General features: G+C 45.8%; 1 long non-coding RNA gene across 1 annotated transcript; it reads right to left on the reverse strand.

The window, feature by feature from the left end:
- Window positions 1-262: 262 nt before the first annotated feature.
- LOC117825543 lies at window positions 263-24,074 on the reverse strand. The gene is made up of 2 exons (XR_004633866.1): window positions 24,003-24,074; window positions 263-619 (listed from the first exon to the last, which is right to left on the reverse strand). It is a non-coding gene; the product is annotated as an uncharacterized LOC117825543 (long non-coding RNA).
- Between the last annotated feature and the right edge of the window lie 1,078 nt (window positions 24,075-25,152).

Raw genomic sequence — 25,152 nt, forward strand, 5'->3', positions numbered from 1 at the left:
AGGGAGGGGGAGAGACCTTCACCCACCCCAAGGGTAGGTCACAGTCCCTGGCCTCTGACCTCTCTCTGAAAGAAGGGAATTTAGGGGAGGGAGAGAGAAACATGTCTGAGCAGAGCGAGTCGCAGAGGAGCAGAGGGAACAAAGGGCTCGACACAAGCAGCACGCCACATAACATATCTACGTTTAAAGAAAGACTGTACAGTTCACAATCCTCTGCAGAAAGAATGAAGTTAAGCAACCTGAGTCAGAGTGAAGCTCCATGTTTTCAGTTTGATTAAATATTCATATAGTTTAATAAAAGTCCTTCCAAGTCTTACATTCTCTGCAGCCTCTGTGCCGTCTTTTTCGTGCAATCAGCCGGCTCGTCGCCTCATGCATGTCTGAGTGATGCCGGTCAGATCTCACTCTGCGCTTGTCCGGCCTTGGAGCCACTTCAGAGGTTTGTTCATCTCTGTTGTTCTTCACTTTTCTTCTTTAATCTGCATTAAAGGGCCCCGGGTGACCCCTGACCCCCTCGTACATCTGTCTCAGAAGGCATGTGCCTTCCAGATGTGGACATACCTGACCTCAGACTGTCAGTTCAGAGAGGCATCAGTAGAGGGCAGCACACAGAAATAACCTGCAGAGAGCAAAACAGAGTTAGGAAAGTTGCAATGATAGCAAGTCAGTGTTAGGAAACAAATGTGTCTGAAGCTTCCTTTTGAGAGTTTGAGTGTCTTTTCTTCATTAATGAGAGAGAGAGCTTTAGGAAGTGTGTGTCAGCATGATGTACTTTGTACTTTGCACTTTGCAGGTACACAGGGGACTCCTTTAATAACCATGAAGATACTGATAAAGGTTATCATACACACGAGCTAAACAGTGACCTCATTCCCCTGAAAAAATAAAAGTCAGAGAGAATAAGTGACTTGTAACTTCTCCTCTTTACAGTTCTTCCTCCATACATCACAGCCTTTCCTGCTCCAGATGTTCAGTGTCTATAAAAAACGTGTTGAGAAAGCGTGGGGTGAAGTTGTTTTTGTGTGTGTGTGTGTTTGAGTGTATGTTTGAGTGTGTGTCCCTCTCCAAAACCTGGCAGACACCCAGCGAGCAGCTGTTCAAGAAAATATTACATTCATTATGTTTTTCTTTTAACGTGCTAAAATAAATCTGCTCCACATGGGAAATGAGGGACGGTATTTAATGATTACCCCAGCGGACGTTAGGAAAGTAGTGACGAAAGGGTTGATGGAAAAGGAGACTCAGACTGGAGCGTGTGTGTGTGTTGGGGGGGGGGGGGGGGGGGGGGGGGGGGGGGATGGGGACTAGAGGAAAGATTTACCTACAAAACTAAGGCCGGCTTTTTGTACATGTTTAAAGAGTGAAAAGTGAATCTAAGAGGATTTTCAAGCTTGATGCAAGTGTGCACAAAGATGAAAATTTCTTCAGTGTGGTGGGGAGGAATAGTTGAAAATATTTACCACATGCAAGTAATGTAATGTTTAACAGGGATCACAGGGAAGCAAAGAGACTGGATGATAATACAGAAACCACAGACAGGCCCCTTAAACACTGTTAACGTACAGCTCATGATCCAGTAGTCACATTTAATGTGCTTTAAAGCCGCTATAAGGAGTTTTTACTGGCTAAGAAACATTGATTTTAACACTGATGCCTCTTTATGACTCAAAAAAGCAACCTGGACCGTCTGCAGAGAGTCTGATGATTCCTATATTGTTGTTTTAAAGACCTGTTTCTGCTGCTGTGACAGGTTAGGTGTTAGAGATGGAGACTGACAGCAGGCTTAAGGAACAGGTTTGTCTTTCTCTGCAGCAAATATTCAAAGTGTTCACTGCCTTTATGTCAAATACAACTTCATACAAGTCTGTGAAGGTTCTCAGTTATCCAGGTCATGGTAATTCAAAGCTTGATCCGTAAGGCAACTGGACTGGTAGAACTGAAGAAGCCTTTTGGAGGAGAGGTGACACGTCTTCAAGAACTTCTACAAGTCCTTACGGTTTAAGCTTTGAACTTCATGCAACCTTGGAGGAAGATCTTCAAATAAAACATCTTCATGCTAGTGATCTTTGCTCATGAAGCTTCACTGGAGTTGAATTCTGTTTGCAGAGATCTGTGGCTTGAACTTTCTCTAAACCCGAGATGGACCTGCCTCAAAGAATGTAAAAAGCAGTCCTGGTCTCTGCTGACCACATCAACAGGACCCCAGTTAACCTCCTAAAAATGCGAGGCCTGAATAAAGCATCCAACTGTCTCCCATGCTTTCTTTTCTCAGTAACCCTGCTCGCCCTTCAGCTCCGTGTCAGTCCATCCTGTCAGTCTGAGCGCTGTTCTCTCTCACAGTTGAGGAATTTCAACCCATCCTGATCTGTAAATTCTCCATATATGTTAGACTTTTCTCTCCCTCTAACTCCTCCTCACAACATCTCCTCTCGTCACTCTTCATTAGAGAAGCGGGTGCACATTTTCTCAGTCTCCAAAGCTTTCAGCGCTACAACACACTCTTCCCCTGTCCGATTAAGCACACTAACAAGCTTAGCTGGTCTGTGAAAGCCAGATTTACCACCGTTCCTCTATGCTGGTAATTATTGGCAGAGCACACTGTAACAATTCTGGTTATAAAACCGCTTACTGCTCTGTCACGGTCCACCTCTCGACTGACCTCCCAACCTCCATCCCTCCTTCACACCCTCTCTCTCTCTCCACTCGTCTGTCTCGAACGCCTGCTCCCTCTCTTCCAGTTTAACTCTGGCTCCAGGATTCTCAGCCGAGCCAAAGAGCTAAGAGAGCCGCAGAGAGAGCCCTCTCTTCATGGAGGGGGGAAAATGCTGAGAACAAGTCAGAGTGAGAAAGGAGGCCATTGTAGGGGGCTGGCCTGGGGACAAGTCACCCATTCAGATGCGGCCAGCCGTGTACAATGGCTAAACTAACATCATTGACATTTGGAGTTGCCCAAGCTTTAGAGTGAGAGGAAAGGGGAGGAGTGGGGGGGGGGGGGGGGGGGGGGAGGGGTTGCCGTCAGGGGCAGAGAGGCTGGTGAGAGGAGCCGTGTTGGAAAAGGTCCTTCAGAGGCACCAGCCATTGATCAAAAATTCATGTCAGCGGCTGGGATCAGACCAGCGTGCCCTCTGTTCGCTTTCATGTGCTGGAGAAACAAGGGTGATGGGGAGGGGGCTCAAAGGATGGTGTGGAGGAGGGGAGGACATCTGAGATAGCCACCTACTCTAAACCTTGTCCCCATGGACCAGAAGGGCCTGCAACACAAGGCCACCCAGAGCCACCTGAGGCCATCAGGGTGATGGAGAACAGGCTGATGCTCCATCAAAGCACTCAGATAGCTCTCCTTGTTACACCCTGTTGGTTGCTTTTAAGCGACACAGTGCTTTGATTAATGATAAAGTGAGCAGTCAAGTGGCCTTCATGGCAGCTACTAATGAGTCATCCAAGTGCCTTTGACTGATATGGATGTGGCCTGGTATCAGTGACACTGGTGCACCATAAGGAGAGTTTCTGTGGTTAAAATTCCTCACTGCAACAGAGCTGATAGCAGAGTCCTGTTTTCTGGAGATTAAGTCCATGTCATGTGGTTTTTGCTGATAAGACTGCTCATACCAGTGCATTTAAGCACTTTGAAAGAAGGGTGAGAGCATTGGTTTGCATGTTTTATTCAATTTTATTAGAAATTAATGTTAAATCAAGGCTCACTTATGTTTTCTCAAGGGATGAAATATTCTAAAACATCCCCGGATCATCTAACAAAGACATTTCACTCCAGGCCCGACCACCTCCCATAACACCTTCACAGGTTTCTACATATATTCTGCTCCATAAGACGTCTTCTCATGATCATGAGCTTTTGATTTTTTAGATTATAAAGCCCAGTCCTCATCCTGGGGGAGGAAGTGGAGAGGGTGGACCCTCCACCAACACTGAAGCCATCTACAGGAAAGGACAGAGCAGACTGTTCTTCCCGAGGAGACTCAGGTCCTTCAGTGTCTGCAGCAGGCTTCTGAAGACATTCTATCAGTCTGTGGTGGCCAGTGCTCTCTTCTTTGCTGTGGCGTGCTGGGGTGGAGGTGTCAAGACGGGTGAGGCCAGCAAGCTCAACAAGCTGGTAAAGAAGGCCCGCTCTGTGGTTGGCCTAGAACTGGACAGTCTGGAGTCAGTGGTTGAGAGGAGGTTGATGGACAAACTTCAAGCCATCCTGGAAAACCCCTCTCACCCTCTCCATGATGACATATTATATTTTGATATATTACATTATTATTGTTTCCTACTTCTTCTTGATTGCACTTATGTCTGGGTTGCTGTAACAACTGAATATCTTATCTTATCTTATTTTATGTTACAGCTCTCTCAAATTGTCAATAATTACCTAAACTGAATGGTATTTGAATCTGTTGTTTATTTTCCAGTATTAAAGCTTTCCAAAAATCAGCATCATCATGCTCGACATCCTCCCGTGAGTCGTTCTTATGCTCGCTGTATCTCAAGCACATTCAGTGAGGATCACCTGTAGGAAGCAGGCGACAGGTGATGGCATGAGCACTGATCACAGAAAGATCTGGCAGTACTCTGGAGGGGAAGAATGTTGAATCGTTGGCTGCATGGTCGGACTTTAAGAGCCAAATGTTAATCAGGCCTTCCAGAGAGCCAAGAATCCGATGCCGTTCCTTCTTGGCTCGCAGTTATCTGGTCAAACAACTGGGATGGAGGGTGCTGTGGTTTCGAGTCCTGCAGCTGGCAGTATCTCACTCTCTGGAGCACACAGCCCAGGGTGCTCCTGGGAAAGGCCACATCAACACTTGCCTGCCCCGATGACGTCCATGGGCTGAGGCGAAGCTTATGAAGGCACTCACTTTGTTTGAACAAGACTGCGTGTGCGGCTGATGGGGTAAACAAGGCCAGACCACCTAGCGTGTGCCTGCCAGCCTGGAGTCAGCGTGGCATAAAGTGGTGTTACCATATCGATGCATGGAGCAGGGCTACCATGCCATCGTACTTTAACGTCATCATGAAGTACTGCCTCCAACCCCTACTCTCTCAGGCCTGTGATTCAGCAGGAGGAGCTCAGTCACTTGAATGCAATAACAGCTGCTAAAAGCAACAAACTGAGAACCTGATATATACTCTGAAGCACTGACCCCGGCTCATGAATCAGCCCCTGGACAGGAGGTACTTCAGCGTGGGTCATGAGCAGAGTTCTCTGCAGTGCCCCACAGACTTCCTCGCCCAACAACACAGTTATTCCTGGGTCTCCCTCCACGCATCAAAAGGCCTCCACACGTCTTTCTGCGAGGGGAGAATGTTTCGGGGGTTGATTTAAAGCAGATGATGCTTTGTGGTTTTCTTTGGTTCTGAAATTAAACTGTTTCATGTTGCTGTGTTTATTTTTGAATCCAGACACTTAATGTGATTATGCATTTGTTCGAAAGATTTATCACCGCAACACTCAGAGCGTCTTGACGCACAGACAGAGGCTTTAAGATCCTTAAACTGAACAGCTTGAAGCTGCTGTCATGCTGCCATAGCTGTGTGTGTGTTTGGACAACAAATGAGGCGTCCACCCATATTCCTCTCAAGATGAATAGACGTACCCATGCTGTGTGTGTGTGTACAGACATTAACACGTACTGCAAACCCCCACAACGAGAGCCAGCGGTTCCTTCGTCATGCATTCCCAGGGTGCATCGCTCTCTGACAGCTGTGGGGGCCTGTTAACACCCTGATCACCGATGTGATTATGACTCTCTTAAGATACTGAACCACACGCAGCTTCTGTTGGACAAAGACAGGCCTGTCCCCGCAGCCCGGGAGATCCTGACACGACCCCAGCTGGAACGGACGTGAGGTTTATCTGGGACACTGTCCAGCTCACCTTCTGTGTCCTGGGAGGGCGAGGGGGTACCGGGAGCTGTGTAACCCCTTGGCGAACAGAGGAGGAGGAGCTACAATTGATACTCACACTGTACTCAATCAACACTCACAACATGCCATGGTGGGCCACCCCCTGAGCAAAGGCCACCCAAAAGACTTCTGGATACAGAGATTCATGCGGTTGAATGTTTTTTCCATTTGTTGATGTTTTTAAATTTTTGCAATCCGTGTGTGTCCCCCGATTTCAATGTGCATTTTCAATTTAATATCAGGAAGTCCACATGGTTTATGGGAAATGGGTAAAACATCCCTGTCCTTCAAAACCAAGGGACATCCTGCCAACACCTTGATGCATCTGGCATTGACATTTCTGCAGCAGTGATTAAAACACGATTCGATAGGAAACCTGGAGAAGGCAGCCGCGGTCTCGGAAGCACATGAGCATCTCTTGTGGCTTATTTCACCTGAGACCTGTCTGGAGTAAATCTCCAGTTTATGGCAGAATTCTTTGTCTGTTTTCCACAAAGTTGAAGTGTTACTGCGCTGATAGCAGCATGATGTCACTGAGGGGAAGTTTGTACAACATCCAAGGAACAATTTGACTCCTTGGCAACCTATGTTTGAATTTTCTGACCTGCCGGCATTCTTGCTACATTAGAGAAGCTTTAGCTGCATATGTGTTGGACATCCTACAGACGTGATGTCCATTAAATGAGAAGCTCATGTGCAAAGTGTTTGCAGAGGATGCATGGCATGGCTGAACGCAGGCCTTTTTATGGAGCCAAATATTTTAAGGATGCATTTATGCAGAAGTTAAGAGTTGTATATACACTACCAGTTCAAAGTATGGACACATCTTCTCATTCAATGTTTTTTATTTAGTTTAATTATTTTCAACATTGTAGATTAATACTGAAGACATCAAAACTATGAAATAATCTGGTTTTGCCATAATCTGGATTACAACAGTAGTCAAATAGGGCTATCCATTGTGTGCTAACCCTACCTCTGAACAACACAACTGATGGTCTCAAACACATTAAGAAGGCAAGTCATTCTACAAGTTAACTCTTGACAATGCTCATGTTAATTAGAAACCATTCCAGGAGACCACTTCATGAAGCAGACTGAGAGAATACCAAGAGTGTGCAAAGCTGTAATGAAGGAAAAAGGGGGCTACTTTACAGAATCTAAAATATTAAACATTCTGCTTTGTTTAACACTTTTTTGTTAATTAAATAATTCCATATATGTTCTTTCATAGTTTGAATGTCTTCAGTATTAATCTACAGTGTTTACAATAGTTAAAATAAATACAAACCCTTGAATGAGAAGGTGTTTCCAAACTTTTGACTGGTAGTGTTTGTTGTAGTATTATTTTGGGTACCAGTTATTAACAGAAGTAGAAAGTTGGCTCTGCAAAGTCTAAAGTCTGTAACTTTATCTGCATCTTTCAGCTTGAAAAACTATTATTTAGAGACATTGCTATATGGTCCAAATCCTGGCTTAAACCATATGAAGAGCCTTTTAATTATGCTCCCAACCATTGCCATTAAACCTCTATATCCTATCCTGTGTCTCCTCAAAGAGGGGGTAAAACTGCAGCACAGAATTAGTCTGTTTTGCTTTGTCAAAAAACGATCAGTGTTCAACTACAATAACACTCAAAAGTTGCAAATTCATTCAAGTATCAAAAAGAAAGGAGTGGCATCTCATCTCAGGCTGAAACTACTCAAACCCCGATCTCACCTTTGACCATGAGTTAATGCTGACAGCACTCCCATCTCTGTTCTTCAGACACATAAAACTGATCAGATAGACAGAGAGTCGCCTGGAGCAATCAGAAGGATCAGACGTCTCTCTGTATCTGTCTTTCTCTCTTGTCTCTCCATCTCAGCTCACAAAGATCGTACGTCCTGAACCGCTCTGGCCCAGCCTTGGCTGCTCGGAAAAAAAACATAATTCAATTGTCTTTTTATCCACAGGCGATGAATAACCTCTGAATAGTAAATCAGCACAGTGGCGTCTCATCTCTGGACGAGAGCGCAGCTCTGATGGGTCCATAGGGGCTCAGATGGAGAGAGACCAAGCAGGCTCCTTTCCATCCCCTGCTGGTGCAAATCAAAATAGAAGCCCTTCTGAAAGGCTCAGCATGTGCTCAAGTCATCTGAAGCTCGCTCCACAAAAAAAAACACAGAGAGAAAACACATCCCTGAATCCTATCAGCATATTGACAGAGAAATCAAAAATGTCTCCCAGTCTCAAGAATGCCCCTTCAACCTCAACATCATGACTGGGACAAAGTTTGATGAAACAGAGCAGAGCAGCAGGATGCAAGACTAGGATGTGAAATAACTTGTATGTGATATACAAAGATCCAGCCTTCTGTTAATGCATGAGAAACAAATAATAATAATAATAATAATAATAATAACTGATATTTATATAGCGCCTTTCAAGAAACCCAAGGTTGCTTGACAGGGTCAGGTAGGGGGTCTGGGGGGTGGGTAGGGATATCTAATGGGGAAAGGCCTTGAGGAAAAGGTGCGTTTTGACTGCTTTCTTAAAACTGTCCAAGGTTGTCCAAGTTCCACCGAGTGGGGGCTGCCACACTGAAGGCTCTGTCCCCAAAGGTCCGCAGCTTAGTCCAGGGGATGGAGAGGAGACCCAGGTCCGAAGACCTTAGGTTCCGGGATGGAGTGTGTTGGTGGAGGAGGTCAGCCAGGTATTGGGGGACAAGGGCATGCAGTGATTTGTAGGTGAGGAGGAGCTTATAGGTGATGCAGTACTTTACAGGGAGCCAGTGGAGGTGAATGAGAGTGGGGGTGATGGGCTGCCAGGGCTTGGTGTGCGTGAGTATTGGAGCCTGTCCAGGGCATTGCTGGGTACCCCGAACAGGACTCCATTGAAGTAATCCAGCCGGGAGGTAATGAAAGCATGGATGAGGGTCTGGACAACTGAATCGGAGAGAGATGGACGCAGAAGGGAGATGTTCTTGAGGTGATAGAAGGCAGACTTTGTGACTGATTTGATGTGTGACCGGAAGGAGAGGGTGGAGTCAAGAATGACACAGAGAAAGCTTGATGCTTTGGAGGCACATAAAGCAAAAATACTTAACACAAAGTCCAGTGAATGCACCTCAACATGCATTACTTCCATGTTTGTTTAGTTTCCTGAAAAAAGTGTTGCTGCTTTGATCGACGTGCTGCATGTCATCAAAGTGGAGAACCATCTTCTCATATCCGTTTCATTAAGTCAAGCATGTGAGCGTTAATAACTTCAAACAGAGCTGACCTTCTACATATGTAAATGAGTGTGTTTGCATGTGTATATTCATACGTGTGTGTGTAATGACAGGGTGTATCCAGGCAGCAGATGTTGGTGTTTTGTCAGAATAATTTGGTGGGAATTTTCATGAGCTGTGTAAGGCCACAGCTGGGTTACAGGTGGGAGGGGGTGTGGGGGGTGGATGGGTGGTTGTGGGGAGGGTTAAGTAAGAGCGGAACCCCCCGGACCCCTGGAGGACAAAAACCTTGTTCTGAGCCAAAAACATCCAGAGAGTTTGACATACAGACGCAGGGAGGAGGTTTTTTGGATGAGCACAGCAATTATCCAAATTATTATGTTCCTCATCATGCACTGTATTTCCTGTGTAACAAATGACATTACAGGTCTGGCTCTGTTCTGCGCTCTGCACCGGCTGACTTTCTGTTTTTCCAATATTTTCAATTTCCAGCATAGACGCACCCGTTGACCGCATTTATCGCACGTTAAGATATATATATTTCTTTTGCAAGCATGGGTTCCATTCAACTTTGTATTAAAGTATACGAAGCAACAAAAGAGAAAAGATATTTAAAAAGAAAGTGGCAATTACCTCAGCTCTTGGCAGGGGCTCTAATTAAAACCAAACTTGTTTCCTTCAGTGAACAAACATGACAGGCGCTGAGCAGAGGAGCTTTTTTTCCACTCCTGCCAAAATATTAAGTGAGTGCAGGTGCTCCAGGAATGTCTACAAGGGTGGGGGCAAAGGCAAAGCTGACCTTTTTCTCTCTCCTTTGTGTATGCGGGACTCCATATGTGTGTTTATTTATGTATTTGTGCAAGTGTTTCCTCAAACCCTGACTGTTTTCATGCATGCTTTGGTTGCACGGCAGACGAGCACACCCAGCAGTTTGTCTTAGCACCCCTCTGTAACATCACTGTGGTAGAAAACTGGAGCAAAAGCAAATGATTGTTATGTTATTCAGGAGAGGCTGGCTGGGGGCAGCCCTAAGCAGGACCAGATGCAAGGGGTCCTGGTGGCTCCTGGGCCTGATTGAGGGAGACTCGGTAGCCCCAGTGGAGCCTCTGACGGGATTCACAGAGGCTTGGCAGACGGGACAATTTCCTCTCTGCACCCCTCACAGCACAATGAATAAAACAGCACCTGATCGCTACCCTGACGGAGGATTCTTTGGGAAGGTTATACCTCTGAGAAAGCAATAAAGGGACATATGAGTAACACTCTAATACTTTTGTTATACTCTAAAAGAAGAAGAATCTCGTCATTTTACTGACCTCACCACCATGAGCCCATCAAATTGCCACATCAGCTACAAAACGGCACCCCGAGGGGATCTCCCTGTCAAATGTGATTGCCTTCAGATCCTTCTTGTTTTTCAGACTGGCTCTCTAATCACTATGCAGCCACACCGCCCTAATAACAGTTCATAGTTCATTATTAATGTCCATCCAGAGCAATAACTCACTCTCATTAGTGCAGTTGTGCATTAAAACAGTTCCGTTCCTGGAACTTTGCAGTCACTGTAGCGTATCTTTCCAGCCGTCAGCAGCGGAGGGGATGGAGGCTGGATGAAATGCAGGCCTCCAGTGCAGGTGGGGTAGGATATTTTGGCAACTTCCTGAAGGTCAGACATGCCGCACCAAAAAGGGTGATTGGTAGAAAAGGACACCTGGTCCAGATTGACACCTCGAGGCCAGGCAACCAGGTGAAGTGCCTCAGGCCAGGTGCAGTGAGGGAGAGATGTTTGGAGGTTTTGAGCTGTTTGAAATAGCAGACGAAAAAAAAGTGTTTTTGCAGAAAGTTTGCAAACCACAGCACGCTAAGTAACGCACAAATACAGCAAAGCAGGGACAGCACTGTGTCTGAATGTGGTACTGAATTCAAAACACCAAACACCTTCATTTACCTTCTTCATGGCTTCAGCTCTTTTCTTTTTTTAATATCTGACTTTAATGGCTCATTTGTTGGCCATAGACACCAAACTGGCTACGTTTGCAGTGGTGTTTTTGCTATTTTTGTTCCTGTTTGTCTTGAGATCCTGCGTGTAACCATGGTAACATTGTTTACATGCAAGATCAGCTGTTAGCAGCCCGTAGCATGTCAATGCTAAACGATGCCAGGCCCGATGTTCCCTGCGAGCTGAGGAGAAGGAGGCAAGGACGACGTGCTGGTATTGAGGTGCAAGCTAAGAAAAGACGACATCAACCTGTCCTTCCACCCACCGTTAAGAAACGTATGAAACATACTTTTATTAATCCCCAGGGGGGACATTCAATTTTTTTCACTCGTGTTGTTTTTTGTTTTTTTGTCATGCTACACACAGTTTTTTGGTATATATACATACAATCATGCACACACATGCAGTGAACATGCACTTTGGGAGAGATGTCAGATTGAGGATGCTGCCATCAACCAGCACAACCCAAGCAGTTGGGGGTTCGGTGCCTTGCCCAAGGGCACCTCTGCAGTGCCCAGGCAAGTGAACCAGCACCTCTCCAGCCACCAGTCCACTTGTAAAACTTTGTCCATACTGGGACTCAAACCCGCGACCCTTCAGTCCCCAAGTCAAGTCCCTATGGACTGAGCTACTGCCGCCCCCTGAGCTCCTGCCGTCCCCAATGGGGGTATGTTATATCTATCTACGATAAGGTGGATGAGCTAACCCAGCACCAGAGGGAATACTGGCAGAATAGCATCATGCTAACAGAGCTAACACCGGACACGAACGCCACATTGGAAGGACTTCACCTGCTGTGGGCGGACAGGATACAGGAGAGCAAGAGTGAAATAACTGGTGAAGAAGGCCAGCTCAGTCCTGGACCCTGTGGAGGTGGTGGCTGACAGGAGAATTATGGCCAAGCTGTTGTCTCTGATGGACATTTCTTTTCTATATATATATTCTTGTTGAAATTCTTGTACTGTACAGCTTCTTGTTTGCTGCTGTAACTCCATGAATTTCCCCGTTGTGGGACGAATAAAGGAGTATCTGATCTTATCTTATCTCTTATCTTAATTGTGGTCACAAACCTCTAACTGACATCAGCTCAAAATCAAGGAGAGAAGATCCACCAACTCTGATCCAGCATCCAGATTGTTTCAGCGCTACAGGGGATTAAATCTAACTTGTATTGTTAAAGTTCAGACAATTGAAATGTGTTCCAGCAATCAATCACTGGATTTCAATTGAGCCCCCCTTTCAGGACGTGCTCCTCTCATATTCTGGCATTGGTTACTTGCTGGCGCTCCTGGTCACGTCCGCCTCAAACATTCCTCCTGAGCTCTTGCCTCGTAAGGCCAAGCATCTTGGCACAGCGCTGACGGGGAATTTTCCACAGGTCGACATTGGAAGAGGGCACACAGGCCTACCTTTGTCTGCACCCACGCTCTGCCTCCTTCTCTGCAGACCCTGCTCTCGCACAGGCACAAACACACACTGTATCTACCAGTACACACATAAACACATACACGCACACACACGCAGCAAACAGTGACATTTAGTCAGGTCCAGATGTTGGCATTTTACGTCTTTCCTGTATTTTCTCATTCTGCCTGCGTCCAGTTTGGCCTGGAGCTAGATTCTGAAAAACACTGTCATAAATTTGCTCTTATTTGATTACACCTCTGCGTTGTCTGAATCATAAAAGAGCGAAGCCTTTAAAGTTTCTTTGTAGTATTATACAAAAAAAGCCTGGAGTCAAATATATAAAATGCCTGACATCATGTTGTCTGCTCCAACTAAATCTTCTCTCTGCTCATATAAAGTCCGGCTATCATTAGCAGGTGTGTCATGTCTGGCTTGGACGTTGCAGGAGGATGTGTTTTCACAGGGACAAAAGATGCCACTCATTGGTCAGTTCAAGACACTTGGGTCAGTTTGCGTGTACAAAGATGCACTGCCTGTTGTCAACATGCTAGCACAGTTTAACGCCATTAATCTAAGCTACGAATGAGATTGCAGAGAGGTCAACTTCTGCATCCTTCACATTTTCTGCCTTTATTTGCAGGAATGTTAGAAGATAAAACAATAAAGTTACTAAGTACATGATGCATTGCTTTAGCATCTAATTTCCCTGATCACCCTCAGAACTTTTAAGAAGTTTTATACACAGTTAAACCTCTGCAAATGATCCAGAACGCAGCAGCACATCTTGTCTTCAACCAGCCTAAGACAGCTCATGTCACTCCCCTGCTCATTTCACTGCACTGGCTTCCAGTTGCAGCTCGCATCAGATACAAAACTCTAATCATCACTGACAAAGCAGTCACCAAAACCACTCCAGTTTACCTGGAACCCCTCATCCAGGTCTACTGTCCTTCTCGCCCGCTACGCTCAGCCTCTTAAAAGCGCCTAGTGCTTCCAGCACACAAGGCCTCAAAATCACTAGCTGGACTCTTCTCTTCTGTTGCCCCTAAATGGTGGAATGAATTGGCCAACTCCATTCAATCTGCAGAGTCCCTCTCTACTTTCAAAAGACAGCTAAATACCCTGCACTATGGAAACACTATGCACTTAGCTAGACTGTTCTCCACTGTCCCCAGTGGCAGATCATGTCTTCCAGCTACAGTTGACTCGCACTGTCCTGCTCTACTCTGGGACTCTGTGTTCAGGTCTGGAGTGACCCAGCACTTGGTACTTTGGTCTTTATTGTGGTGATGTTAATTGTTGATGATGATAATGGAAGGTCTTAAATTGTTTGGTTGCTTCATTGTAGATGTTCCTTATTTACTTTTGTGCATTGCCTTTACACTGCTTGGCAGTGCCTGCACCCAAATGGACTTGAAGCACTTTGTTACTCTTACTGATCTTGTTTCCTCTTGTCTAGATCTTTGCTTGTGTTGTTCTTGTTCTCGTATGTACGTCGCTTTGGATAAAAGCATCTGCTAAATGACATTGTAACATTGTACTGGGGCGCTGGTGGCCTAGCAGTCTAAGCGTCCCACATATAGAGGCTACAGTCCTCGTCCCAGAGGTCGCCAGGTGGACTCCCAGCCGGTCGACTCCCAGCCGGTCGACCCTTCGCTGCATGTCTTCCCCCGCTCTCTGCTCCCCACGTTTCCTGTCTCTCTTCAGCTGTCCTATCCAATAACAGGCGAAAAAAACAAAAATCTAACTTAAAAAAAAAGTTAAGTTTTATATATCACGTGAGGTCGTCACTAAAGCCCCGCAGTCCGGGTTAAAAATGATTGTCACTGCCTGGTACAACTTGACCTGATGACAGGCGCTCAGGGATTATTCCCATGTAAAGACAGAAGCTTTTCCCCCGCTCCACGCTTGTTACCCGCCGGGCCGTTCTGAGGCCCCCTGGTGGCAGGGTAATTAAAGTACCATAGCTCAGCCAAGCTGCAGTAACACTCCCAAATCCACAGAGAAAGACCGGAGCCATGGGTGCTCCTAATCCTGTTTGCGGCCATCGGGAACTACTCCAGTCCCAGCCGGAAGACAGGGAGGTCGAGGACATTGGACAATAGGCCAGTGGAGGGAGAGGGAGTAAGGGGAGGGTGGGAAGGAGTGAGAGGGGACAGCAAACCTGTATTCACCCTCGCTCCACGTCTCCCTCTGTCTCTCGGCTTTTGTTGGAGGAAAAAAAAAATCTGCAGAACCTCCCCTCCTCTCTCTTTCCTATTGTTGTGGCATATCTTTGGAGCTCAACCTACATTTTTTTCATTCAGTTGCTTTATTGAACAGGAAAAGGTCATGGCAATAAACAGCTTAGCAAATGAACTCACCGAGTAGAGTTCATTTTCATGTACAGTACGCTTAAGTCATACTCACAAGTGTTTCATAAATGTAATGTCATAAAAAGCTCATTTGCTGAAATCATGAGTGCTTCTTGGAGTTGAAAACACACCCGGGAGAATCATTTTGGCCGAGGTTACGGTTGTTGTGGTTTGGATGGTAACAGCTGACCTATACAGGATTATCCGTTTAACATTCAGGTTCAAAGCAGAATTTGTGTAGTCTCGCATGACCTGCCCTTTATCCTAACAAGCTGAACTCATAAAATGCTCTCTCACCAGCCTCCCCGCGCATGCAGACAATAATCCCCCACCTTGGGAAGACAGAGAAGGAGAGAAAAGAGCACAGTGGTAATCCAGCTGCAGGTTTTTCTCCTCACCTCCCTCTCTTCAGGGGGTTTGGGCCTGCCCCGCCCTCGAGTGAACAACCCACACCAACCCCAAAAAATCCAATTACACCCCTTCATTAACAAACTCAGCAGGAGAGGCACAAACCCAGGCTCTGTGCACAGCCACGTAGCATGCACGCTGACTGTGATCTGCACCTGTGCGCTCTCCCACACTGCGAGGTGCAGACAGGACCGAGGGTGCGACAAACGCTTACGGGAGTGAGTTGACTCATTTCCGACACGGCTGCTGAAAACTTTATGCAATGTCCAACTCGGCACAGTCTGGGCTCTGTGCTCTATTTTTCCATGATGCGATGTCCCCAACGGACAGACACAACTTTATGTCTCACTGTGACACCCTATTACAGCATGAGACTACCTCACTGCTCAGGAACCCATTGCTCAGACTCCCAACACCCCCTGAATGTCAGACTGACTGGGCTGTGGGTAACCATGGTGGTGAGAGCAACACTGCCGGCTCAAAATATTCCCACAGATGCAGCATCCATCCATCCATCCCTCCATATACTGATATCCTGATAGGGGTCATGAGAGGCTGGAGTCTATCACAGCTGTCAATGGGTGAGTGGCTGGGTACACCCTGGACAAGTCATCACACTAACACAGAGCTAATGTCAAGACAGACTCACAGACACTATTTCACCATTAACATGTTGACCATATGATATTTTACAAGTTATATGAGTTTCAATGCTGTAACTACTGAGCTGGAGAAAATTGACCCAGTCTTATCTGATGTGTTTGAATCAGAGGAGAGATTTAAACTAAAAAATACCTGCTATTAATCTGAATTATCACTGACCAAACATCTTGGACCTTTGCTGTTAGCTAGCTGCATGCAAACAGTAACAGGCCCAATCTCAATGTCCTCCCTAAACCCTGAGCCCTCAGCCCTTCTTGACTTAATTGACATCAGCTGGAAAGTGATTGAGGGCAGGAGGCTGTAAGGGCTCAAAACTGTGGAACTGGAATGGGACAGCACTTTGAGACCTTGAGATTTCCATGTTACGGTGTTCATATACCTTTTCATGCCCGCGGGGTTCCCCCTGGGAATCATGTGTTTCACGTCACAATACTATGAACTATGGGTAATTCCCTTACGCTAACTGTGCAAAAATGCCCACTTACGGAGAGGGGGCATAAAGGGCTCCAAAAGTCAGCTTGATGATTTGACAGTGGGACAGCCTTAAGCCCTCGCAGACTTAACGGGAACGCGCCTCAAAGTCAGTGAGAGCTTGAGGGTGGACATTGAGATTGGGCCACAGTCTGAGTAGTGTTAGCATCTCTCTTACTCTTCTAAGTGCATCCTGGACAGATGTCTGTAATAGGTTTTTCCTGTCTTCTCCTTGATGTTTCTTGCACATATTAAACATATTAAACAACACACTCTTGCTTGCATTTGCCGTAAAATCTTGGAAAGCAAAACTCATGATTGGTAGCACCTGTTCGAGCAACCTAGCAGGATGTGTTGCTGCACAAGACGGCACATGAACATGCATGCAGATGAACACACGTGCAAGCCTACACTCAAAACTGAATACATTATTAGGGCCATATATTAAAAAAAACTAACAAGAACAACAAATCAAAGCTTGAGCTAGAGTCCAAGTGTGAGTCATCAGTGTTTGAATCCAAGTTAAGCACTGATGACCACTTAAAATCAGGACTCGAGTCAGACTCAGGTCTCTGAGTCCTGCCAGAATAACACAGCTGAACTATGACAGTTCCCCCAAAGTTTGCTCAGGTTTAGTCACATAACTTGCTTTGTTAAGTTCTGGAGAATACCAAACTGGAGCAGCACAGCATGAAGAGAGTTGGTGTTTACCTGTCCTCCATCCTTGATGGCAAGAAGGTTAGCTAAGCTTCAATTTGAAGCATGCTTCTGACAAACATTGCTGCTCTTTAAAAAGCTTTAAGAAACTTTGTCCATGTTGTTTGAATATCATTCAACAACAGCTTTCATTATGTAGGCTGCAAAACCCTGACATCAGTTTTGGGACATCATTACAGGCTCAGTCTGTTTATCTTTGATTATTAGTGATGAAAAGGAGCTGCTGGTAAAAGGAAAATCATGCCAGTAAATTCAACCAAAAGCTCCCTTCACTCTTCCTCCACGCTCTGGTTCCTCTGCTCGGGACAAATAATTGCTAAGGTTATTGACTCAAACACGGCTGTGCTTTAACGGGAAACCCTGTGTAATTAAGAATAACTCTAAGTGTCTTAATTGCTTCCACTGAACCGTGATAAACTTTTTCTTATTAAACTGTTTTGATGTTTTGTTTTCTCCTCATGCTGAAAACATAATTGGTCATTTCTACAGCAAATAAACCCTCACCTCGGAGCCTGTACACTTATAATAAGGAGTTCACTTGGCCAGCGTCTCTGCTGCTGGTCTGGTCCAAGAAATCCTGCATGTGTGTCCAACCTTGGCCTGAGAGAGCGAGGAGGGCGGGGGGGAGTAACGCGGGGTGGGATACTGCTGGTGAGACAGCAGGTTGGCAGTTGGCTAACAGGCTGGTGTTCACAACTGGTGCTGGCCAGAGTAAACAGTGCCTGGCAGCACATCTCCACACAAACGCCTTGCCCGCGCACCCTGCTCTCCCCTGTGTCACACATTCACTGACACTCCAAACAGAAATGGAAAACATGTGCTAACATATGGAGTCAGGAGGGAAAGAGGCGTACATAGACTCTGTTTGTTCCCACAGTGAGGACACGTTAAACTTCCACAGTTTTTCAGACTTGGTCCTTTAATCTGAACTGACACATCCCTGCAGAAACACCAGGGACTATTTATCTAACAACCTCTGATTATCTGTCCTTTGATTCGTTCACCTCTTTCAATGAAACTCGGGCACATTTGATCACAGGTGCTAATAGTTGGCTGCAAAATGCTGCAGCATGCTCAGGTTTAAGCAGATTTAGACTTCATCTCATTGCACTCAATTTGCTTACAAATGATTGCATTTCATAACATCTCTTACAGAAGAGTCATTCAATTTAAAACAGATATTGTGCAAGTTTTGCAAGCCTTAAAGTATTACCCAAGCAACGTCTTAATATTAAAAACAAACCTCTAAAGACCTTTTAGTGCATTTCAGGACACATAAAGACAAGTAAAGCACATCTTCTGCATAATGGGTCTTTGTTTACACACCTCTCTTCCTCAGCCTACCATCACTCTACCTTAGTGTCAGACCTAAGTTAGTCTAAGGAGCCCCCCCTCCCCTCTCTCTCTTTCTGCCTCTGCAGAGAAGCCTCTACATTCCAGGAGAAATCGCAGAATCAACAGGCATGAAATTCATTTCTCACATGGCCGCATCTGCGCCTCCTAATCATAACCTGGTCTGACAATTCATTCCCGCAGTCCATCGCCTGCTCCCTCCTTCCATTCTGGCTTCCCCCACCCACCCACTGTCTCACCCAGTCCTCCCTTACCTCCCACCGCTTCCTTCAGACTCCCTAATTGCACAGAGCGAGCCCCCCCACGTCATTAGGCCCAACAAAAAACAATTAACAAACGCCAACTTTAATTAAAGTAATGGCCATAAGGGAGCTAGTGACCTGGTTCCTCATCACAACTTCATCCAGCTAACCTCCACCCACCTTCTGACCTGCGTGCTGGGGGAGCCAGGTGGGGCGGGGTTGGGGTACCGGATGTGTTGTCAGGGTGTCTGAACTGACTGACTAATGGCTGGTCAGAGCTGGTGATTACGCTGTAAGAAGCTGGAGGGGGGGGGTCCACTTTGGTCCCCTGAGGAGACATGTTTTTCTGGGCTGTTACAGCGTGTGGGGAGGGGGGGCACAAACACTCCGATTCATCATCTGTATGTCTAGGATTATATGAAAGTGATGAATGTGTAAAGTCAGGTAAATGACTGAATTAGAGTAATGGATGATTACAGCAATTTGCCCTGAGCGCTGCCAGGAATATACATTCCAGGCCGCAGCACACGATGCTGGCTAATCCCAGATGCTGGAGCATACATGTGAGGGAGGGTTGAGAGTGGTGACGGTTCTGGTCTATGTGAGACGTTCACTGAGGCTGTGTGCACAACCAACCTTAAACCTCTTCTTAAAACTCCAAAACAGATCAGAAGGGTTAGGGTTAGGGTTAGGGTTAGGGTTAGGATTAGGGTTAGGGTTAGGGTTAGGGTTAGGGTTAGGGTTAGGGTTAAGGTTAGGGTTAGGGTTAGGGTTAGGGTTAGGGTTAAGGTTAGGGTTAAGGTTAGGGTTAGGGTTAGGATTAGGGTTAGGGTTAGGGTTAGGGTTAAGGTTAGGGTTAGGGTTAGGGTTAGGGTTAAGGTTAGGGTTAAGGTTAGGGTTAGGGTTAGGGTTAGGGTTAGGGTTAAGGTTAGGGTTAGGGTTAGGATTATGGTTAGGGTTAGGATTAGGGTTAGGGTTAGGGTTAGGGTTAGGATTAGGGTTAGGGTTAGGGTTAGGGTTAGGATTAGGATTAGGGTTAGGGTTAGGGTTAGGATTAGGATTAGGGTTAGGGTTAGGATTAGGGTTAGGATTAGGGTTAGGATTAGGGTTAGGGTTAGGATTAGGGTTAGGATTAGGGTTAGGATTAGGGTTAGGGTTAGGATTAGGGTTAGGGTTAGGGTAAGGGTTAGGATTAGGGTTAGGATTAGGGTTAGGGTTAGGGTTAGGGTTATGATTAGGGTTAGGGTTAGGGTTTGGATTAGGGTTAGGGTTAGGATTAGGGTTAGGGTTAGGGTTAGGGTTAGGGTTAGGATTAGGGTTAGGGTTAGGGTTAGGATTAGGGTTAGGGTTAGGATTAGGGTTAGGGTTAGGGTTAGGATTAGGATTAGGGTTAGGGTTAGGGTTAGGATTAGGATTAGGGTTAGGGTTAGGATTAGGGTTAGGGTTAGGGTTAGGATTAGGGTTAGGGTTAGGATTAGGGTTAGGATTAGGGTTAGGATTAGGGTTAGGGTTAGGGTTAGGGTTAGGATTAGGGTTAGGGTTAGGGTTAGGGTTGGGATTAGGGTTAGGGTTAGGGTTAGGATTAGGGTTAGGGTTAGGGTTAGGATTAGGGTTAGGGTTAGGATTAGGGTTAGGGTTAGGGTTAGGATTAGGATTAGGGTTAGGGTTAGGGTTAGGATTAGGATTAGGGTTAGGGTTAGGATTAGGGTTAGGGTTAGGGTTAGGATTAGGGTTAGGGTTAGGATTAGGGTTAGGATTAGGGTTAGGATTAGGGTTAGGGTTAGGGTTAGGGTTAGGATTAGGGTTAGGGTTAGGGTTAGGGTTGGGATTAGGATTAGGGTTAGGGTTAGGGTTAGGATTAGGATTAGGGTTAGGGTTAGGATTAGGGTTAGGATTAGGGTTAGGGTTAGGATTAGGGTTAGGATTAGGGTTAGGGTTAGGGTTAGGATTAGGATTAGGGTTAGGGTTAGGGTTACGATTAGGTTTAGGGTTAGAACCAGTACACCTAAGCTAACAGAAACAGAACCAAACTCAAGCAAACTGAACAAGGAACCGAACTAGAACCGTACCAGAACCGAATTTGAACCGAACCAGAAACGAATCAGAACCGAACTAGAACCGAACCAGAACCGAATCAGAACCGAACTAGAACCGAACCAGAACCGTACCAGAACCGAACTAAAACCGAACCAGAACCGTACCAGAACCGAATCAGAACCGTGCCAGAACCAGAACCGAACTAGAACCGAACCAGAACCGAATCAGAACCGAACTAGAACCGAACCAGAACCGAACCAGAACCGAACTAGAACCGAACCAGAACCGTACCAGAACCGAATCAGAACCGTGCCAGAACCGAACCAGAACCGAACTAGAACCGAACCAGAACCGAATCAGAACCGAACTAGAACCGAACCAGAACCGAACCAGAACCGAATCAGAACCGAACTAGAACCGAACCAGAACCGAACCAGAACCGAACTAGAACCGAACCAGAACCGTATCAGAACCGAATCAGAACCGTGCCAGAACCGAACCAGAACCGAACTAGAACCGAACCAGAACCGTATCAGAACCGAATCAGAACCGTGCCAGAACCGAACCAGAACCGAACCAGAACCGAACCAGAACCGAACTAGAACCGTACTAGAACCGAATCAGAACCGTACCAGAACTGAATCAGAGCCGAACCAGAACCGTACCAGAACCAAACTCAAGCAAACAGAACCAGAACCAACTCATGCAAACAGAACCAGAACCAAACTGGAGCAAACATTATTAATGTCCTCAGGTTGGCATTGAGAAAAATCAGATGCCTTAGCTTGGATGGGCTGAATTTGCCCGGTCTTTGAGAAGAACCCTAACCCTAACCCTCTCAGAAGGAACAGATGTAGCCACGATACACAGCTTCCCCTCCATCACCTGTATCCTATATCCTCACATGTGATTGGCCGCATGGCTGCCATGCTGACCAATCAAAACAAAGTTCTGCTGTGAGCAGAGCTGGGGCTGAGCACTGTGAGAGCTAAGCAGGGAAACTAAAAAACTGTGAGCCGTCTCTCTCTTGATGTGAGCCGGCTCTTCTGATTCACTATAAAGCATCGACTCTCAGAGCTGCAGCTTTTGATCATGACACATCACTAATGTGCTCAATCTGTGTTACAACTATGAGGGGGTCCTTGGACAATTTTCTTACCTATAGGCTAAGGGGTCCCTGGCTCCAAAAAGTTTGAGAACCCCTGTCTTAGAGCACTGTGGGTAATGATTATATTGCACAGCCCTCTCTGAAGTCTGAGGTGTGGGAACACTGCCAGCAAAGTCAGACAGGATAAGAGGCCTGAGCAGATGGATGATTGGACAGCTGGTAAAAGATAGTCGAGATTTAAGTTGCATTATTTTTAGATAAAAGTGAAATATGCAGAAGGAACTTGAGACATTGAGCTAGCTAGATGTGTTTAGAATATGAATCAACAAATATGTAATCCAGCATCTTGAGGCTGATTGATAGCTGCCAGCTCAGCTGTGAAAAAGTCAATATATCTCTTCAAGCAGGGTGCTGAGAAATCAACCTTTTAAATAAAGTTAGAGGCTCATTATAACAGCTTGTACTATTGGGGAATTAGACACACTCTTGAAGTGAGCATAGATATGAATGCTGATGCTCTTTCTTACTGTAGATGGGCTAAAGTGTACATGAATAGGGATGCTAGAGTAGACTACATAAACAGGGACTCAGGATCTTCAAACTAAACTCAATTAAGGGATTTGCATGTCTCCTTTGGAGATTTGCATCTTCACTAGTCTTGATTTACCTGCAGCTTTAATCTGAAAAGCTACACAGACACAGCTCTGCAAAGGTACAAACTGCCTCCTCATAACTAAACCTGATGCGCCTATAATGGTTTGCTCATGTTGTTGTCAAAGTCTTCTGTATAGTATTATACATTACAACACTGCAAGCCTGGTTAAGGGCTGCATGGGTCTGTTAGTGTTCGTTTGTGTACAGTAGGTGCACTGTAGCATGCGTCAGTACAGGCCAGGGTGAGGGTGCTCTGGCAGTCTGGCAGCGCTGTGCTCCAGGCCCCTCGCTCCCTGGATTAATGCCGATTGTTTGGGAATGACTCGGAGCTCCGGACCACACAAGGAGACCGAAGGGGAACGCCAACCTGCGTGAGGCTGCAGGAGAGGGGAGACTAGAGAGGGGTTTTAGCAAGCAGCACTCTTCTACCTCTCACTGTTCCTCCACCGCAGACAGAAAGTCTTTCTCTCTTTTATCACGCTCAATCTTTCTGCTTCCTTTTTCTTTCACCCTTTTGAAAACCAATGAGCTGCACTCGTGCCTTTGCTTTCCAAGGGTCAAGATGAAATGTCCCCGTCGGCAGCCCCTACCTGCACCGCTGAGTGTGTATTAATGTGTGTGACTGAATGTACATTTCTAGAGTTGTGTGGGAGGTCTAAAGCACAGTGTGGGGGGGACGCTTGGGGAGGGATATGAAGAGGACAACTATTCTTCAAAAACACTACGCTGGCTTCAATTAGCTGAACTCTCACTTTGTGCTTCGCTGGGTTTTTGGAGTGAGTTATTAAAGATAGCCGGGGTTTTGCAGCGGCAGTAAACACGAGGGAGCATCCTAAATATATTTCTTTGCTATGCAATCAGTTCAGTCAGCAACTTAAGACTCTCCCACGTCAACTAAAAACAGAGGAGGATGCTGACAGGAAGCTCTCTGCCTGCTCAGCCCTAATGTTCAAAATATGTGAAGGAGAGAGTAAAACTCATGAGCTGGCAACGACAGGAGACACGAGACTGACAGCTGTGTTTATGGAGCAGGGTGTGGGAGGCTGGAGCCCCGCCGATCCACTCCATCCAGAAAATGGCTCCCATGACCTGCCCAGATGCTCCTGTGACTCGATAGCGTTTATGTGGGAGCGCCTTATAAATCAAAAAGGAGCTTGATATCAATGCTTTATATTCACTGTCTGGAATGGCTGAACTCACCGTCTGGGATGGTCGGTTTTGAGTTCCCAAAGGACGGACCAAATACAGAGAGAGTGTGTGTGTGTGAGCATGCGGTGTGTGTGTGTGTGTGTGTGTGTGTGGGTGTGATGACGATGGTGGAGGGTAATCTGGGGTCGAGCTTCTGATCTTATTTTAACTACAAGATGAACACATGACAGGAAACAGGGGTGTGAGACAGTGGTGTTGGGGATGTGGGGTTTACAGACAGGGCAGGGCAGGCTGTGGTGTGTGTTTGTGTGTGTGTGTGTACCTTGACTTCACCCTGTAAGGATAATGAGACTGGCTGTGCTCACACTGCAGCTGTGTATGGCTGAGATTTCTGCAGAAGTAATAAAGTAGAAGGTGAAGTAAAGAACTCTGTCATAATTTCAACACGTGTTGTAGCTTCATTAAGCTGCTGTAGTGGCAACTTATAACTAAAATCTTCTTTTTTCTTTCTTTACTTTATTCTTCTTCATGTCCTTGTCTCCTTCATTCCCTGCTTTTTTTTACATAGGCTAGATGATTCTAACTATTCTGGGCCTTCTGTATATACTTTAGTATTATTTTATTTTATTCTATTTTGTTTTATTTAAAAGGTGACATATCACGCTTTTTTCATCAACATATATTGGTCTAAGAGGTCCCCAAAACATGTCTTTAAAGTTTATGCTCAAAAAAACACTTTGAAATCAGATTTTGGTCTGCCTGAAAAGCCCTCTTCTTCAGTCCTCCTCAGAACAGTCTGTTTTCTCTCTGACCACGCCCCCTCAGGAAGTGGATGTTCCTCGGCTGTCCAGCACGTTGATCTAATGTTTACATGTTGGCTGAATATACACGGCTGCTCAGAGATCACGTTACTTCAACCCTCTGAATCTGATCCAGAATCTGATCCTGACGGAGAGGCGCCTGTAGCAGGACCTTTCTGAAGGATTGGTCACAGATTTAGTGTTTCATGTTGTTTTATTTATCAGTATGTCGACGTGTGTCTTGGTACACAGCTACGAACATGTAGCTATGTGGCTATGCTAACTAGCGCTAGCACTTATCCATGATGAATAAAAATCCTCCACTAGATCTTCAAATCTGCAGACGTGGGGAGTAAAACCGACCTCTACCAGAAAGGCAGCGGGACCTTTTCTGAAGGATTGGTCACAGATTTAGTGTTTCTTGTTGTTTTATTTGTCAGTATGTCGACGTGTGTCTTGCTACACAGCTACAGCTATGACATGTAGCTATGTAGCTATGCTAACTAGCACTAGCACTTATCCATGACAAATAAAAATCATCCACTAGATCTTCAAATCTGCAGACGTGGGGAGTAAAACCGACCTTTGTGTTTATTAAGACAGCCTACAACTAGCATGCCTCCCTCCTAAGCTCCTTGTTAGCACACGTGTGCAGAGAATGAAAAACGGAGG

The sequence above is a fragment of the Notolabrus celidotus genome, chromosome 14 (assembly GCF_009762535.1).
Source record: "Notolabrus celidotus isolate fNotCel1 chromosome 14, fNotCel1.pri, whole genome shotgun sequence".
Lineage (NCBI taxonomy): Eukaryota > Metazoa > Chordata > Actinopteri > Labriformes > Labridae > Notolabrus > Notolabrus celidotus.